The 17,745-nt window shown below is 49.5% G+C and overlaps 1 protein-coding gene across 1 annotated transcript in view; it reads right to left on the reverse strand.

Moving 5' to 3' along the window:
- The window catches only part of COG6 (component of oligomeric golgi complex 6), a 521,976-nt gene that overhangs the window by 42,826 nt on the left and 461,405 nt on the right, over window positions 1–17,745 (reverse strand). The gene's annotated exons all lie outside the window — the stretch shown is intronic.

The following is a 17,745-nucleotide window of genomic DNA, read 5'->3' on the forward strand; positions in this document are numbered from 1 at the left end:
GGCACTGTGCATGTGCTGAGTGAGGGGTCCCCAGGGTGGCATAAGACATGCTGCAGCCCTTAGAGACCTTCCCTGGCCACAGGGCCCTTGGTACCAGGGGTACCATTTACAAGGGACTTACCTGGGTGCCAGGGCTGTGCCAATTGTGGGAACAAAGGTACAGTTCAGGGAAAGAACACTGGTGCTGGGGCCTGGTTAGCAGGATCCCAGCACACTTTCAATCATAACTGGCATCAACAAAAAGCAAAAAGTCAGGGGGTAACCATGGCAAGGAAGGCATTTCCTTACCCCCCCCCCCCCACCCCCAAAAACGTAAGAGGATGAGACTAACCTTTCCCAAGAGAGACTTCATTTTCGAAGTGGAAGAACCTGGAAAGGCCATCGGCATTGGCATAGCCAGTCCCAGGTCTGTGTTCCACTACAAAGTCCATTCCCTGTAGGGATATGGACCACCTCAATAAGTTTTCTCCTTTCATTTGCATCAGCCATTTGACAAGTCTGTGGTCAATTTGAACTGTGAAGTGAGTACCAAAAAGGTATGGTCTCAACTTCTTCAGGGACCAAACCACAGCAAAGGCCTCCCTCTCAATGGCACTCCAACAGTGCTCCCTGGGGAGTAACCTCCTGCTAATAAAATCAACAGGCTGGTCAAGGCCATCATCATTTTTTTGCTTCTATCCCATGCTCAGAAGCACCAGTCTGCACAATTAACTGCTTAGAATAATCTGGAGCTTTCAAAACTGGTGCTGTACATATAGCTTGCTTCAGGGTGTCAAAGGCATTTTGACAGTCCACGGTCCAGTTCACTTTCTTGGGCATTTTCTTAGAGGTCAGTTCTGTGAGGGGTGTCACTATTGATCCATAACCTTTCACAAACCTCCTATAGTACCCAGTCAAGCTAAGGAATGCCCTGACTTGAGTCTGGGTTTTTGGAGCTACCCAGTCCAGAATAGTCTGGATCTTGGGTTGGAGTGGCTGAACTTGGCATCCACCTACAAGGTGTCCCAAGTAAACCACAGTTCCCTGCCCTATCTGACATTCAGGTGCCTTGATAGATAGGCCTGCTGCTTGCAGGGCCTGCAAAACCTTCTTCAGGTGGACCAGGTGATCCTACCAGTTGGAGCTAAAGACAGCAATATCATCAAGATAAGCTGCACTAAAGGACTCCCAGCCAGCAAGGACTTGATTCACCAGCATTTGGAAGGTGGCAGGGGCATTCTTTAAGCCAAAGGGCATCATAGTAAACTGGTAGTGCCCATCAGGTGTAGAGAAGGCTGTTTTCTCTTTTGTTCCAGGTGCCATTTTGATTTGTCAGTACCCTGCTGTCAAGTCAAAAGGTACTTAAGTATTTGGCTGCACCTAATTTGTCTATGAGCTCATCTGCCCTTGGGATGGGGTGAGCATCTGTCTTGGTGATAGAGTTGAGCCCTCTGTAGTCCACACAAAACCTCATCTCTTTCTTGCCATCTTTGGTGTGAGGTTTGGGGGCCAAGACCACCGGGCAAGTCCAGGGACTGTCAGAGTGTGCAATCACTCCCAACTCCAGCATCTTGTGGACTTCCACCTTGATGCTTTCTTTGACTTAGCCAGACTGTCTGAATATTTTATTCTTGACAGGCATACTGTCTCCTGTGTCCACATCATGGGAACACAGGTGTGTCTGACCAGGAGTCAAGGAAAAGAGCTCAGCAAACTGCTGGAGGACGTGCCTGCAGTCAGCCTGCTGTTCGGCAGAGAGGGTGTCTGAATAGATCACTCCATCTACTGAGCCATCTTTAGGATCAGTGGAGAAGAGATCAGGGAGAGGTTCACTCTCTGCTTCCTGGTCCTCATCTGTAACCATTAACATGTTTACATCTGCCCTGTCATGAAAGAGTTTGAGGCGGTTAACATGGATCACCCTCTTGGGGGTCCTGCTAGTGCCCAGGTCCAACAGGTAGGTGACCTGACTCTTCTTTTCTAGCACTGGGTAAGGGCCACTCCATTTGTCCTGAAGGGCCCTGGGAGCCACAGGCTCCAGAACCCAGATTTTCTGCCCTGGCTGAAACTCAATCATAGCAGCCTTTTGGTCATACCACAACTTCTGGAGTTGTTGGCTGGCCTCAAGGTTTTTGCTTGCTTTTTCCATGTACTCTGCCATCCTTGAACGTAGGCCTTGTACACAGTCCACCACATCTTGTTTAGGCTCATGGAGAGGTCTCTCCCAGACTTTTTTTTACAAATGCCAGTGGTCCCTTAACAGGATGGCCAAACAGAAGTTCAAAGGGGGAAAACCCTACTCCCTTCTGTGGCACCTCTCTGTGGGTGAAAAGCAGGCATGGCAAGAGGACATCCCATCTCCTTTTGAGTTTTTCAGGGAGCCCCATGATCATGCCCTTCAATGTCTTGTTAAATCTCTCCACAAGACCATTGGTTTGTGGATGGTATGGTGTGGTGCATTTATAAGTCACCCCACACTCATTCCACATGTGCTTTAGGTAAGCTGACATGAAGTTGGTACCTCTGTCAGAAACCACCTCCTTAGGAAATCCCACTATGGTAAAAATACCTATGGGTGCTTTAGCTATTGCAGGAGCAATAGTGGTTCTAAGGGGAATTGCTTCAGGGTACCTGGTAGCAAGATCCACTAATACCAGAATATATTGGTTCCCTGATGCTGTGGGAGGTTCCAGTGGACCCACTATGTCCACTCCCACTCTTTCAAAGGGGACCCCCACCACTGGAAGTGGAATGAGGGGGGCCTTTGGATGGCCACCTGTCTTACCACTGGTTTGACAGGTGACACAGGAGGTGCAAAACTCCTTTACGAGGAAAGGTTGACTAATCTCTCCCAAGACTTGGTTTGTCCCAAATGCCCAGCAAGGGGACAGTCATTGGCTAAGGTCAGAATGAACTCCCTAAACTCCTGAGGCACTACCACTCTCCTAGTAGCACCAGGTTTTGGATCTTTTGCCTCAGTGTAAAGAAGCCCATCTTCCTAACAGACCCTGTAGGTTTCACTGACAGTTCCTTTTTCTTGCTCAGCTGCTTGCTGTCTTAGGCCTTCAAGAAAGGGACAAGTTTCTTGCCCCTTACACAGCCGTTCCCTTGAGGGCCCCCCTGGGCCAAAGAGCTCAATCCTGTAACGCTCCAGCTCCATGGACTCAGTTCCCTCAGGGGATAGAACACCTTCCTGGGAAGAGAGGTTCTGTTTCTTTTTCTGTGTTGAAGCTAGTTCCCCAGTCTTCTTTCCTTTTCTCTTGGAAGGTTGGCCATTATTCCAGACTCCAACACTTCTTTTTCACCCTGAGCCCTGCTTTGTGCCTTTGTCTTGACACACACCAGTTCAGGGATACCCAGCATGGCTCTTGAGCTCTACCTCAGCCTATGCTGAGGACTCCAGATCATTCCCTAGCAGACATTCTACTGGAATTGCAGAGGAGACTACCACCTGTTTCAGGCCAGTGACCCCTCCCCATTCTAACGTTACCATTGCCATGGGAAGGACCTTAGTTTGATTGTCAGCATTAGTCACTGGAAATGTCTGTCCAGCCAGGTACTGTCCTGGGGAAACCAGTTTGTCTGTCACCATTGTGACACTGGCACCTGTATCCCTCGGGACTTCTACTCTAGTCCCATTGATTAAGAGCTGCTGCCTGTATTTTTGCATGTTAGGCGGCCAGGCAGCAAGTGTGGCTAAATCCAGCCTACCCTCAGAGATTAATGTAGCTTCAGGGTGAACCCTGATTTGCTCTGGGCACACTGTTGATCCCACCTGGAGACTGGCTATTCCAGTACTAACTGGAGTAGTTGTTGTTGTGAGACTTGTCTTTGGACAGGCCTTGTCTCCGGTTTGGTGTCCATGTGGACTACAGTTTCGACACCAGGCCTTCTTGGGATCAAAGTTTTTACCCTTATACCCATTTGTGGACTGTGAGGAGGCTCTGGGCCCACCCTCCTGAGCAGGTTTTTGGGGCCCTGCAGAAGACACTTTACTTTTGCCCTTGGATGTCTCACCACTCTTCCCCTGGGGAGGCTTTGTGATCCCTTTCTTTTGGTCACCTCCTGTGGAAGTCTTGGTCACCCTAGTCTTGACCCAGTGGTCTGCCTTCTTTCCCAATACTTGGAGATAAATTGGACCTAGGTCTACCAGATGTTGATGCAGTTTGTCATTGAAACAATTACTTAACAGATCTTTCATAAACAAGTTATACAGCCCATCATAATCATTTACACCACTGCCAGTTATCCAACCATCTAGTGTTTTGACTGAGAAGTCAACAAAATCAACCCAGGTCAGGCCCGAGGATTTTTGAGTCCCCCTGAGCCTAATCCTGTACTCCTCAGTTGAGAATCCAAAACCCTCAATCAGGGTAGCCTTCATGAGGTCACAGGATTCTGCATCTTTACCAGAGAGTGTGAGGAGTCTATCCCTACACTTTCCAGTGAACATTTCCCAAAGGAGAACACCCCAGTGAGATCTGCTTACTTTTCTGGTTGCACAAGCCCTCTCAAAAGCTGTGAACCATTTGGTGATGTCATCACCATCTACATATTTGTTACAATCACTTTGGGAATTTTTAGGATGTCAGTATTCTTTCTGACCCTATTTATGTTGCTGCCACCATTGATGGGAGTTAAACCCATCTCTTGTCTTTCCCTTTCTATGGCTAGGAGCTGCTTCTCCAAAGCCAATCTTTTGGCCATCCTGGCTAACCGGAGGTCCTCTTCATTGAGGCTGCCCTCAATGCTTCCAGAGGTACTGGTCTCCCCTGAGGAAGAACCAGTCTCTCTGACCATGATTTGTGGAGTCAGGGTTTGAGGGACCCTGTTCTCCCTGGTTAGGACAGGAAGGGGGGGGGGGGGGGGCGGAGAATTCATCCTCCTGTTCACTAACCTCCCTGTTAGACCTGACCGCCTTAGGGTAGTCACCCCTAACTTTTTGCCTGCCTCCCTCCACTTTGTGGATACTGTTTTTGCTGGTTTTGAGACTCTGCGCACTTTACCACTGCTAACCAGTGCTAAAGTGCATATGCTCTCTCTCTGTAAACATGGTAACTTTGGATCATACCTGATTGAACTATTTAATCTACTTATAAGTCCCCAGTAATGTGCACTCCAGGTGCCTAGGGCCTATAGATTAAATGCTACTAGTGGACCTGCAGCACGGATTGTGCCACCCACTTAAGTAGCCCCTTTTCCTTGTCTCAGGCCTACCATTGCTAGGCCTGTGTGGGCAGTTTCACTGCCACCTCGACTTGGCATTTAAAAGTACCTGCCAAGCATAGAGCTCCCCTTTTTCTACATATAAGTCACCCTTAATGCGTGCCCTGGGTATCCCCTAGAGCAGGGTGCTGTGTAGGTAAAAGGCAGGACATGTACCTGTGTAGTTATATGTCCTGGTAGTGTAAAAAAACCCTCAATTCGTTTTTGCACTGCTGTGAGACCTGCTCCCTTCATAGGCTAACATTGGGGCTGCCCTCATACACCGTTGAAGTGGCAGCTGCTGATCTGAAAGGAGCAGGGAGGTCATATTTAGTATGGCCAGAATGGTAATACAAAATCCTACTGACTGGTGAAGTCGGATTTAATATTACTATTCTAGAAATGCCACTTTTAGAAAGTGAGCATTTCTTTGCACTTAAATCCTTCTGTGCCTTACAATCCACGTCTGGCTAGGTTTAGTTGACAGCTCCTTGTGCATTCACTCAGACACACCCCAAACACAGGGTACTCAGCCTCACTTGCATACATCTGCATTTTGAATGGGTCTTCCTGGGCTGGGAGGGTGGAGGGCCTACCCTCACACAAAGGACTGCCACACCCCCTACTGGGACCCTGGCAGACAGGATTGAACTGAAAGGGAACCTGGTGCACTTCTTAGCCACTCTTTGAAGTCTCCCCCACTTCAAAGGCACATTTGGGTATAAAACAGGGCCTCTGCCCTACCTCATCAGACACTTGCTGGAGAAGAAACCGGAACCAGAAACTACATCCTGCCAAGAAGAACTGCCTGGCTGCTCAAAGGACTCACCTGTCTGCTTTCTACAAAGGACTGCTGTCTTGCTGTTGCCCTGCTGCCTTGCTGAACTCTTGTCTGGCTGTGAAAGTGCTCTCCAAGGGCTTGGATAGAGCTTGCCTCCTGTTCCTTGAAGTCTCAGGACCAAAAAGACTTCTTCCTTTCACTTGGACGCTCCGTGCGCCGAAAATTTTGACGCACAGCTTGTTTCGCGGCGAGAAAAACGCCGCACACCGACGCTGATCGACGCGACGCCCTCGGGACGATCGAGACTTCGACGCACAACCTCGCAAGGACAAAGCCGCCGACTTTCCAGGAGAAATCGACGCGACGCCTACCGTGAGTGCGAAACTTTGACGCACGGCCTCGCAAGGACAACGCCGCCCGACTTCCAAGGAGAAATCGACGCGACGCCTGCCGTGAGACCAAACTTTCGACGCACGGCCTCGCAAGGACAACGTCGCCCGACTTCCAAGGAGAAATCGACGCGACGCCTACCGTGAGATCGAAACTTCGACGCGCAGCCCCGCAGAACGACGCGCAGCCGGAAAACAAGCAGGAGAATCCACGCACAGACCCGGGACATCTGGTAATCCCCGCGATCCACAAAAAGAGACTGTCTGCGCGCCGGAAAACGACGCCCGACTTCCCCGCGTGGAAAAGAACGACGCAAGTCTTTGTGTGCTGAGGAGAAATCGACGCACACACCCTTTTTCCACGCATCCCTTTTCCTGTGGCCCTCTGAGGAGATTTTCCACCAGAAACCAGGTACTTTGTGCTTGAAAGACACTGTATTGCATTCTAAAGACTTAAGACACTTTATATCACTTTCCTGTGATAGTTCTACAATTTTCCATTGCATCTTTATTCTTTTTGACCTACAATTATCCTGATAAATATTATATATTTTTCTAAACACTGTGTGGTGTATTTTTGTGGTGTTATATGGTGGTATTGTATGACTTATTGCACAAATACTTTACACATTGCCTTCTAAGTTAAGCCTGACTGCTCGTGCCAAGCTACCAGAGGGTGGGCACAGGATAATCTTGGATAGTGTGTGACTTACCCTGACTGCCAACCAAAAACCCCATTTCTAACATTGGTGATCAGCGGTGAGGATAGGACTTGTATTTGTGCAGTGACATACAGTAGCTAAGTATTTCACTACCTACCCACAGTTGAAGGTCAACTTGGTTTTTATCTCTTTTTGAAAATCCGTTTTTTCCTGACAATTTTCAAAAACTAAATCCTCACTCAACATGTCTCTGACTGGGTCTCAGACAGGGGACTTTGACCTAGTCCAGTTGGATACATACACGGTCAAACAACTAAGAGGATTCTGCAGGGCATTAAGGGTACCCACCCAAGGGGCCTCCAGAAAGGAGGACTTTCAAGTGGCGCTGAGGGCCTGGGCAGAAGCCCATTTAGAGGATGATGAGGAAGAGGAGCCAGAAAATGGCCCCTCAGAAGGATTTTCACTATCTATGGATGGTGTTACCCCTGCAATTGTGCACCCTTCCAGACCAGGGAGCAGTGTCTCCATGCAAAGCCTGACCGCAGAGGAAAGGAGAGAGGAAAGGGAGTTCCAATTGCAAATGGCAAAACTGAAAATTGAGGCACAACAGGAGGAGAGGAGGGCAGAAAGAGAAGCCAAACAAGCTGAGGCTGAAAGAGCAGCCAAACAGATTGAAGCTGAAAGGACAGCCAAACAGATTCAAGCAGAAGCTGAAAGGGCAGCCAAACAAGCAGAAGCTGAAAGAGCAGCCAAACAAGTGGAAGCTGAAAGAGCTTTGGCTGAAAAGAAACTATTGTTAGCTCATGAACTGAGTCTCAAGGAGCTGGAGATCAAGGCAAGACAGTCTGAATCCAGCAATAATGGTGGCAGCATACAGACAGGACCTGCTGGAGTAAAGAAGGTTCGTATACCCAAAAATGTGGTGCCCAGTTTTGTGGTGGGAGATGACATAGATAAATGGTTAGCTGCTTATGAAGTTGCACTAAGGGCTCATGAGGTTCCTGAAGGGCAATGGGGGGTAGCTATGTGGGGTTATGTGCCGCCATTGGGGAGGGACACACTTCTCACATTGGATCCACCGGATCAAAACACATACCCACTCCAGAAAGCCACTTTACTTGCCAAGTTTGGGCTGACCCCTGAGGGATACCGTCAGAGGTTCAGGGACAGCACCAAACAAACCACACAAACATGGGTAGATTTCTTTGATTTCTCTAGTAAGGCACTGAATGGATGGGTGCGGGGCAACAAAGTAGCAGATTATAAAGGTTTATATGACTTGATCCTGAGAGAGCATATGCTTAATGTTACTTATACAGATTTGCGCCAGCACCTAGTGGATAGTAAGCTGACTGATCCCAGGAAGCTTGCTGAGGAGGCGGACCTCTGGGTTAGCACCAGAGTGTCCAAAAAGGTACCTGGGGGGGACTCCCACAAAGGTGGTCAGGGTTCCCAACAGAAGAAAGAGGGGGGAGATAAACTTACAGATAAGGAACTCTCTAAAGGCCCCCAAAAGAATTCCCAGGGAGGGGGTGGCAACCCTTCCTTTTCCAAATTTGGGAAAAAGCCAGGGACATTTGACAGGTCAGGAAAATCTAGCCCCAAATGCATGGAGTGTTACCAATATGGTCACTACAAAGGCGATCCACAGTGCCCCAAGAGGGCACCATCCACTACCGGACAGGCACCTGGGTTGACTAGTGTAGCACTCGGGGGGGAGATGGACCCAACTAGCTTTGGGGAGCAGGTAGAGATTTCCCTAGTGTCCCTGGGAGAAGGAGAAATGGTGCCCAAGGCCCACATGCCCAGAAATACTTCCAAGTACCGGCAGTGGGTCACCATTGATGGGCAGAGGGTGGAGGCTCTGCGTGACACAGGAGCCAGTATGACTACTATCAAGAGTCAGCTGGTGTCAGCAGAGCAGATAGTACCTAATGCATTCCACCAGGTCAGAGTCGCTGACAATCGCGAGAGTCACCTACCGGTGGCTCTGGTTCCCTTTGAGTGGGGGGGGGTCTCTGGTACTCTGAAAGTAGCTGTGAGTCCTGCCATGCCTGTAGATTGTCTGTTAGGCAATGACCTTGAGCACACTGCCTGGAAAGAAGTAGAGCTCAGGTCTCACCTGGAGATGTTAGGGTTACCTGAGTGGGTCTGCATGACCACACGGTCCATGGCTGACCGAGAGGGAAGTCAAGGGCATCTGGAGCCTGGAACGATGGCCCAGAGAGCTGCCAGGAGGAGGGACCAGGGGTGCGGGAAACCGGCCCCCGCTGTTCCCACAGTGGCTGACGGGGCTCCTGAGGAGGAGGCTTCCGAGCCAACTGGGGAAGACATCGCCGCCCTAGGTGACTTACCTGAGCTTGCTGGCTGGCAAGTTGAGGGTGGACCCACCAGGGAGGAATTCTGCAAGGCGCAGAAAGAATGTCCCACTCTAGAAGGTTTGAGGAAACAAGCCTCAAACCAGGCAGCCGGCGACGCCTCTGGCGATCACCACCTATATTGGGAGAATGATCTCCTCTACAGTGAGCCTAAGGTTCCGGGCTTTGGGGCAGCACGTATGCTGGTGGTCCCCCAATGTTACCGAACCTTCCTACTGGGTCTGGCTCACGACATTCCCCTGGCAGGACATTTGGGGCAGGGCAAGACCTTTAACAGGCTTGTCACCCACTTTTATTGGCCCAAAATGAGGACACACTCAGACAAATTCTGCAGATCCTGTCCTACCTGCCAGGCCAGTGGTAAAGCAGGAAAAAGGATTAAAACCCCCCTGATTCCACTCCCTGTCGTTGGCACCCCCTTTGAAAGGGTGGGCATCGACATTGTTGGTCCCTTGGACCCTAAAACTGCCTTAGGCAACAGGTTCATCCTGGTTTTGGTGGACCATGCCACCCGTTACCCAGAGGCAATCCCTCTAAGGACAGTAACTGCACCGGTGGTGGCCAGAACCCTGATGGGGATATTTACCCGTGTGGGATTCCCCAAGGAAATAGTGTCTGACAGAGGCACTAACTTCATGTCTGCATACATGAAGTCTCTGTGGGATGCGTGTGGGGTAACTTACAAGTTCACCACACCCTATCACCCCCAGACGAACGGTCTTGTGGAGAGATTCAACAAGACCCTGAAAGGCATGATTGGTGGCCTTCCTGAGGCCATGAGGCGTAAGTGGGACGTCCTCTTACCATGCCTTCTCTTTGCTTACAGAGAGGTCCCCCAGAGAGGGGTAGGGTTCAGTCCCTTTGAACTTCTCTATGGGTACCCTGTCAGGGGACCCTTAAGCATTGTCCAGGAGGGATTGGAGAAAGCTCCAAAGACACCCCCTCAGGATGTGGTCAGCTATATGTTGGCCCTCCGCAACCAGATGACCCGCTTCTGGAAAGAAGCCCAAGATAACCTTGAGGCCAGTCAAGAGGTGATGAAACAATGGTATGACCAGAAGGCCACCCTGGTAGAGTTTCAACCTGGAGACAAAGTGTGGGTAATGGAGCCAGTAGAGCCCAGAGCTCTCCAGGACCGCTGGTCTGGCCCATTTGAAATAAAGGAGCGGAAAGGGGAGGCCACTTACCTAGTGGACCTCAAAACCCCTAGGAATCCCCTAAGGGTGCTCCATGTGAACCGACTAAAAGCTCATTGTGAGAGGTCGGAGATCAACATGCTTCTGGTCACAGATGAAGGAACGGAAGAGGAGAGTGAACCTCTCCCCGACCTCCTCTCTGCCCAAGAAGGTGATGGGTCAGTAAGCGGGGTCATTCTGTCTGACTCCCTGACTCTAAATCAGAAAGGAGACTGTTATGAGCTGTTGGAGCAGTTCTCCCCCCTGTTCTCCCTTACTCCTGGGCTGACCCACCTCTGTGTTCATGATATTGACACCGGTGACAGTCTCCCTGTGAAAAACAAAATTTACAGGTTGTCGGATAAGGTGAAGGCCAGCATCAAGGAGGAGGTCTCCAAGATGTTGACTCTAGGGGTCATTGAGAAATCCAGTAGTCCCTGGGCCAGCCCAGTGGTATTGGTCCCTAAGGCTACTACCCCAGGTGCGAAGCCAGAACTCCGGTTCTGTGTGGACTACCGGGGTCTCAACTCAGTCACACGGACTGATGCTCACCCCATCCCCCGAGCTGATGAGCTCGTGGACAGGCTAGGCGCTGCCAAGTTCCTGAGTACGTTTGATCTTACTTCAGGGTACTGGCAGATCGGCCTAACTGAGGGGGCCAAGGAAAGATCCGCATTTTCAACCCCGGATGGCCATTACCAGTTCCGGGTGATGCCGTTTGGGTTGAAAAATGCCCCCGCTACCTTCCAACGGTTGGTTAACGGGGTCCTAGCTGGCAAGGATGCCTTCTGTGCAGCCTACCTGGATGACATAGCTGTCTACAGTTCCAGCTGGGAGGAACACCTGCTTCACCTCAAGGAGGTGCTTCAGGCCCTGCAACAGGCAGGCCTGACCATCAAGGCCAGTAAGTGCCAGATTGGGCAGGGTTCCGTGGTGTACTTAGGACACCTAGTGGGTGGTGGCAAGGTGCAGCCACTCCAGGCCAAGATTGAAACTATCAAGGCCTGGCAACCACCCCGAACACAGACGGAGGTGAGAGCCTTTCTAGGCCTCACAGGATACTACCGCCGATTTGTCAAGGGCTATGGTACCATTGCAACACCCTTGACAGAACTCACTTCCAAGAAGCAACCTAGGTTGGTGAATTGGACAGAGGCTTGTCAGAAAGCCTTTGACGCCCTGAAGGAAGCCATGTGCACGGCCCCCGTGCTCAAGGCCCCTGACTACTCCCAGGAATTTATCGTGCAGACAGACGCTTCAGAGCATGGCATAGGGGCAGTTCTAGCACAGCTAAATGAGGAGGGCAGAGATCAACCGGTAGTCTTTATTAGCAGAAGACTATTACCACGGGAACAGAGGTGGAGTGCTGTTGAAAGAGAAGCTTTTGCTGTGGTCTGGGCACTGAAGAAGCTGAGACCCTACCTGTTTGGGACTCACTTCCTAGTTCAGACAGACCACAGGCCCCTCAGATGGCTCATGCAGATGAGGGGTGAGAATCCAAAACTCTTGAGGTGGTCCATTTCCCTACAGGGGATGGACTTTACGGTGGAACATCGCCCAGGGGTTGACCACGCCAATGCTGATGGTCTCTCCAGGTACTTCCGCCTTAGCGATGAGAGCTCCCAAGAGGTCGGGTAGCTCTCCCCACTTTCAGCTGGGGGGGACACATGTTAGACCTGACCGCCTTAGGGTAGTCACCCCTAACTTTTTGCCTGCCTCCCTCCACTTTGTGGATACTGTTTTTGCTGGTTTTTAGACTCTGCGCACTTTACCACTGCTAACCAGTGCTAAAGTGCATATGCTCTCTCTCTGTAAACATGGTAACTTTGGATCATACCTGATTGAACTATTTAATCTACTTATAAGTCCCCAGTAATGTGCACTCCAGGTGCCTAGGGCCTATAGATTAAATGCTACTAGTGGACCTGCAGCACGGATTGTGCCACCCACTTAAGTAGCCCCTTTTCCTTGTCTCAGGCCTACCATTGCTAGGCCTGTGTGGGCAGTTTCACTGCCACCTCGACTTGGCATTTAAAAGTACCTGCCAAGCATAGAGCTCCCCTTTTTCTACATATAAGTCACCCTTAATGCGTGCCCTGGGTATCCCCTAGAGCAGGGTGCTGTGTAGGTAAAAGGCAGGACATGTACCTGTGTAGTTATATGTCCTGGTAGTGTAAAAAAACCCTCAATTCGTTTTTGCACTGCTGTGAGACCTGCTCCCTTCATAGGCTAACATTGGGGCTGCCCTCATACACTGTTGAAGTGGCAGCTGCTGATCTGAAAGGAGCAGGGAGGTCATATTTAGTATGGCCAGAATGGTAATACAAAATCCTACTGACTGGTGAAGTCGGATTTAATATTACTATTCTAGAAATGCCACTTTTAGAAAGTGAGCATTTCTTTGCACTTAAATCCTTCTGTGCCTTACAATCCACGTCTGGCTAGGTTTAGTTGACAGCTCCTTGTGCATTCACTCAGACACACCCCAAACACAGGGTACTCAGCCTCACTTGCATACATCTGCATTTTGAATGGGTCTTCCTGGGCTGGGAGGGTGGAGGGCCTACCCTCACACAAAGGACTGCCACACCCCCTACTGGGACCCTGGCAGACAGGATTGAACTGAAAGGGAACCTGGTGCACTTCTTAGCCACTCTTTGAAGTCTCCCCCACTTCAAAGGCACATTTGGGTATAAAACAGGGCCTCTGCCCTACCTCATCAGACACTTGCTGGAGAAGAAACCGGAACCAGAAACTACATCCTGCCAAGAAGAACTGCCTGGCTGCTCAAAGGACTCACCTGTCTGCTTTCTACAAAGGACTGCTGTCTTGCTGTTGCCCTGCTGCCTTGCTGAACTCTTGTCTGGCTGTGAAAGTGCTCTCCAAGGGCTTGGATAGAGCTTGCCTCCTGTTCCTTGAAGTCTCAGGACCAAAAAGACTTCTTCCTTTCACTTGGACGCTCCGTGCGCCGAAAATTTAGACGCACAGCTTGTTTCGCGGCGAGAAAAACGCCGCACACCGACGCTGATCGACGCGACGCCCTCGGGACGATGGAGACTTCGACGCACAACCTCGCAAGGACAAAGCCGGCCGACTTTCCAGGAGAAATCGACGCGACGCCTACCGTGAGTGCGAAACTTTGACGCACGGCCTCGCAAGGACAACGCCGCCCGACTTCCAAGGAGAAATCGACGCGACGCCTGCCGTGAGACCAAACTTTCGACGCACGGCCTCGCAAGGACAACGTCGCCCGACTTCCAAGGAGAAATCGACGCGACGCCTACCGTGAGATCGAAACTTCGACGCGCAGCCCCGCAGAACGACGCGCAGCCGGAAAACAAGCAGGAGAATCCACGCACAGACCCGGGACATCTGGTAATCCCCGCGATCCACAAAAAGAGACTGTCTGCGCGCCGGAAAACGACGCCCGACTTCCCCGCGTGAAAAAGAACGACGCAAGTCTTTGTGTGCTGAGGAGAAATCGACGCACACACCCTTTTTCCACGCATCCCTTTTCCTGTGGCCCTCTGAGGAGATTTTCCACCAGAAACCAGGTACTTTGTGCTTGAAAGACACTGTATTGCATTCTAAAGACTTAAGACACTTTATATCACTTTCCTGTGATAGTTCTACAATTTTCCATTGCATCTTTATTCTTTTTGACCTACAATTATCCTGATAAATATTATATATTTTTCTAAACACTGTGTGGTGTATTTTTGTGGTGTTATATGGTGGTATTGTATGACTTATTGCACAAATACTTTACACATTGCCTTCTAAGTTAAGCCTGACTGCTCGTGCCAAGCTACCAGAGGGTGGGCACAGGATAATCTTGGATAGTGTGTGACTTACCCTGACTGCCAACCAAAAACCCCATTTCTAACACTCCCCATCTGAAGGAGTATTCTCAGAGGGGAGGTCCCTTGTGAACTATGCCAAAAGCTCCTGGAGCTTTACTTTGGTAGGGTTGGACCCAGTTTTTATTTTTTTAGGTTTACAGAGAGACCTTAACTCTGACATCCCTAGATGCAGGTAAGGGTTGAGGCTGAGTTCCATCACCATCTCATCTGTATTTGACATTATCACTCTAAAAGTTGGGATTACTTTTTAAGAATCTAAAAACTACTTCTAGAACTTTTAAACTCTAAAAGAAATGCTAACAGGGACTTACACAAGGCCCTAGCAGGACTTTTAAAAATGTAGAACAACAGTCAAATTGCAAAAATCTATTTCTATTGACAATTTTTGGAATTTAGTCGTGTGATCAGGTATTGGCTGAGTAGTCCAGCAAATGCAAAGTTTTAAACCCCACCACTGATCCACCAATGTAGGAAGCTGGCTCTGCATATACTATCTCAAAGTGAAAGATAGTGTGCACAGAGTCCAAGGGTAACCGGGAACATACTGAATCCCATCTTCGCCACCAGAAACAGCATTAAGTACAGCTCAACCTCACACCTCACATGGACCAACCACTCCATAATACAATTCAACATTAACACACCACAAACTAATGTACACACCAGTACCAGTCAACCCAGCCAGGGCAAAATCTCAGAAGCTAAATGGTTCAACGACCTCATCACAGATCAACCCAACTCCTCTGGTAACCTCAACGAGGACATCACCAACTTCAACAAATGGATTAAAAACTGGGCAGAATCCCTTGCACCCATCAAACCCAACAAGCAAAGAAGGACCGACAAGCAAGCCAGCTGACATACACAGAGGACCTTTGGGATTCCCAACAAAACTGCAAACAGCTAGAAAGAAAATAGAGAGCCAGCCAGAATACCAATGACAGAACCACCTACAACATAGATTTCAGACGCTACCACCAGCAAATGAGAGACAACAAGAAAAGAGTGCTAGTCGAACGCATAGAAAAAAAGCTCCAACAGCAGCAAGAAACTCTTCTTGAGCACCACTCCCATGGCCTCTATTAAAGCGTCATCCTCTCCCAAGAACTCTGCAATTACCTATCCAACTTCTTCCACAACAAAATAATGAATATCTATAGCAACTCTGCTCACCAACCAGACCCTAGCAAGCTCATTGCCAACCTGCCCATCACCAAACAAGACGCTCACCAGACCGGATGGAAAATACTCCTCAGTAAAGAAATTACAACTATCATGTGGACCATCCGACTACGGGCCCCATGATACCCATGCCCCCACCACGTCTACAACCTTGGCACATCACCCACTTCATCAACACATCCATGCTACCTTCCCAAAAGACTGGAGTCACCAGCGGTTAACACCCTCCTGAAGAAACCATCAGCTGACCCAAGTCAACACGGTAACTTCATCCCATCTCCCTGCTCACTTACCCAACCACAGTGAAAGAGAAGGTCATCAACAAGCAACTCACTAGCTACCTGGAGCTACACCACCTACTAGACAACACCCAATCAGGGTTAAAAAAGAAACACAGCACTGAAACAGCACTCATCACAGCCACCGACGACATCAGTACCATTCTGGACCGAGGAGAAACAGCAGCCCTCATTCTGCTCGACCTGTCCCCGGCATTCAACACAGTCTACCTCCACACACTAACCAGAAGACGCCACTGGAGTGGCATTCAAGGACCCACACTCAAGTGGATCTGCTCTTTACTCACAGAAAGGACCCAAAGAGTCAGTCTGTCACCCTTCACATCGGAAATCAAGAATCTGATCTGTAGAGTCTCTCAGGGATCAGATGGGATGCCACCAGGTGCCTCACAGAACTAAGACCAAAACCCAAAGACCATACCAGATATATGGGGATCATCCTGGGTGACAAGCACAATATGACTGCATAAGTCAATGCAGTGAGCTCCACCTATTTCCCGTCCTACGGATGCTGTGAAACATCTTCAAGTGGCTGCCACAGAACACCAGATGACCGTCAGACAAGCCCTCATCACAAGCGGACTCGACTTTGGCAATGAATTCTAGGCGAAATATCCAAGCAGCTCCTACACAGATTTCAGATTATTCAAAACACCACTGTAAGACTTATACTCAACCTTCCATACCGCAGTCACATCTCACTTTGGAGAGCTAAACTGGCTTCCTATTCAAAGATGCAGCCAATTCAAACTCCTCAAGCACACATGCAAAGCACTGCAAAACACTGGACCAGCATACCTGGACAACCGTATACACTTCCAACAACCCGTCAGTCACCCCATGGTCAGCCTCACTTGCACACATCCCCTGCATTCACAAAAGCACAGCTGGATGGTGTTTGGCCTCCTACATCGCACCCAAAACATGGAACAAACTCCCACAGCACATCAGAGTCTCCTCTTCACTTCTTGAGTTATGCAAGAAGCTGAAGACCTGGCTCTTCCAATAACGCAACCGGCGAGCACATGCTGACACAGCAGTTCAAGCGCCTAGATGCCCTCATAGCTGATTATTGCACAATCTATAAGTCAACATAACATAACATTACATGGGAGTGACTAGAGTTCACAATGGATGTCAGCCAGAGTGATATGTGCATCAAAAGGCTAGCACAGGGCCTCAGCAGTACTCTTTAATATTCTCTTATTAACCCCATATCCTTCCTGAGGTGTGACCTCTCACTGAATCAAGAAGCACCCTTTGAAGTGCACACGGGGGTGCTGGGTCCCTTACTCTCCAGTGTGTGTCCCATCTAGCTTACAAGAATGCAGCAATAAACAAATATGTTGGGGGGGAGGGTGAATTCCTCTACCTCTTCTCCACATGTTTCACCATGCAAGCCTGGGTTTCCCAAAATGGAATCCAGGGTCGTCCATGCATTGTACCATTCACAGTCACACATACACCTAGTGCATGTATACAGGAACATACATTCAACATGAACGCAGCGCACAGCACTACATCATTAATTTATCTTACCACTCACAGGCACACATACCCCCAACACAAGCATTCAACATGCATCCAATGCACAGTACCACATCATCACATACACTCAGAGCAGATACACGAATCATGCGCTGCGCAGCACTACAAACCAAGCTGATGTAGGATGCATACAGCAGAGGAACTTTCAAATGAGTGAGTCTGTAGGCCTCACTCCAGTGACACAAGTTAAAAGTAACCTGCTCTTACTGATTACTACACGGTAATGTATGCAAGGGGATAATTATTTTTTCACCTCAGCTTTACCTTATAAGGGAGTGGGACTA

Source organism: Pleurodeles waltl, chromosome 8 (assembly GCF_031143425.1).
Source record: "Pleurodeles waltl isolate 20211129_DDA chromosome 8, aPleWal1.hap1.20221129, whole genome shotgun sequence".
Classification (NCBI taxonomy): domain Eukaryota; kingdom Metazoa; phylum Chordata; class Amphibia; order Caudata; family Salamandridae; genus Pleurodeles; species Pleurodeles waltl.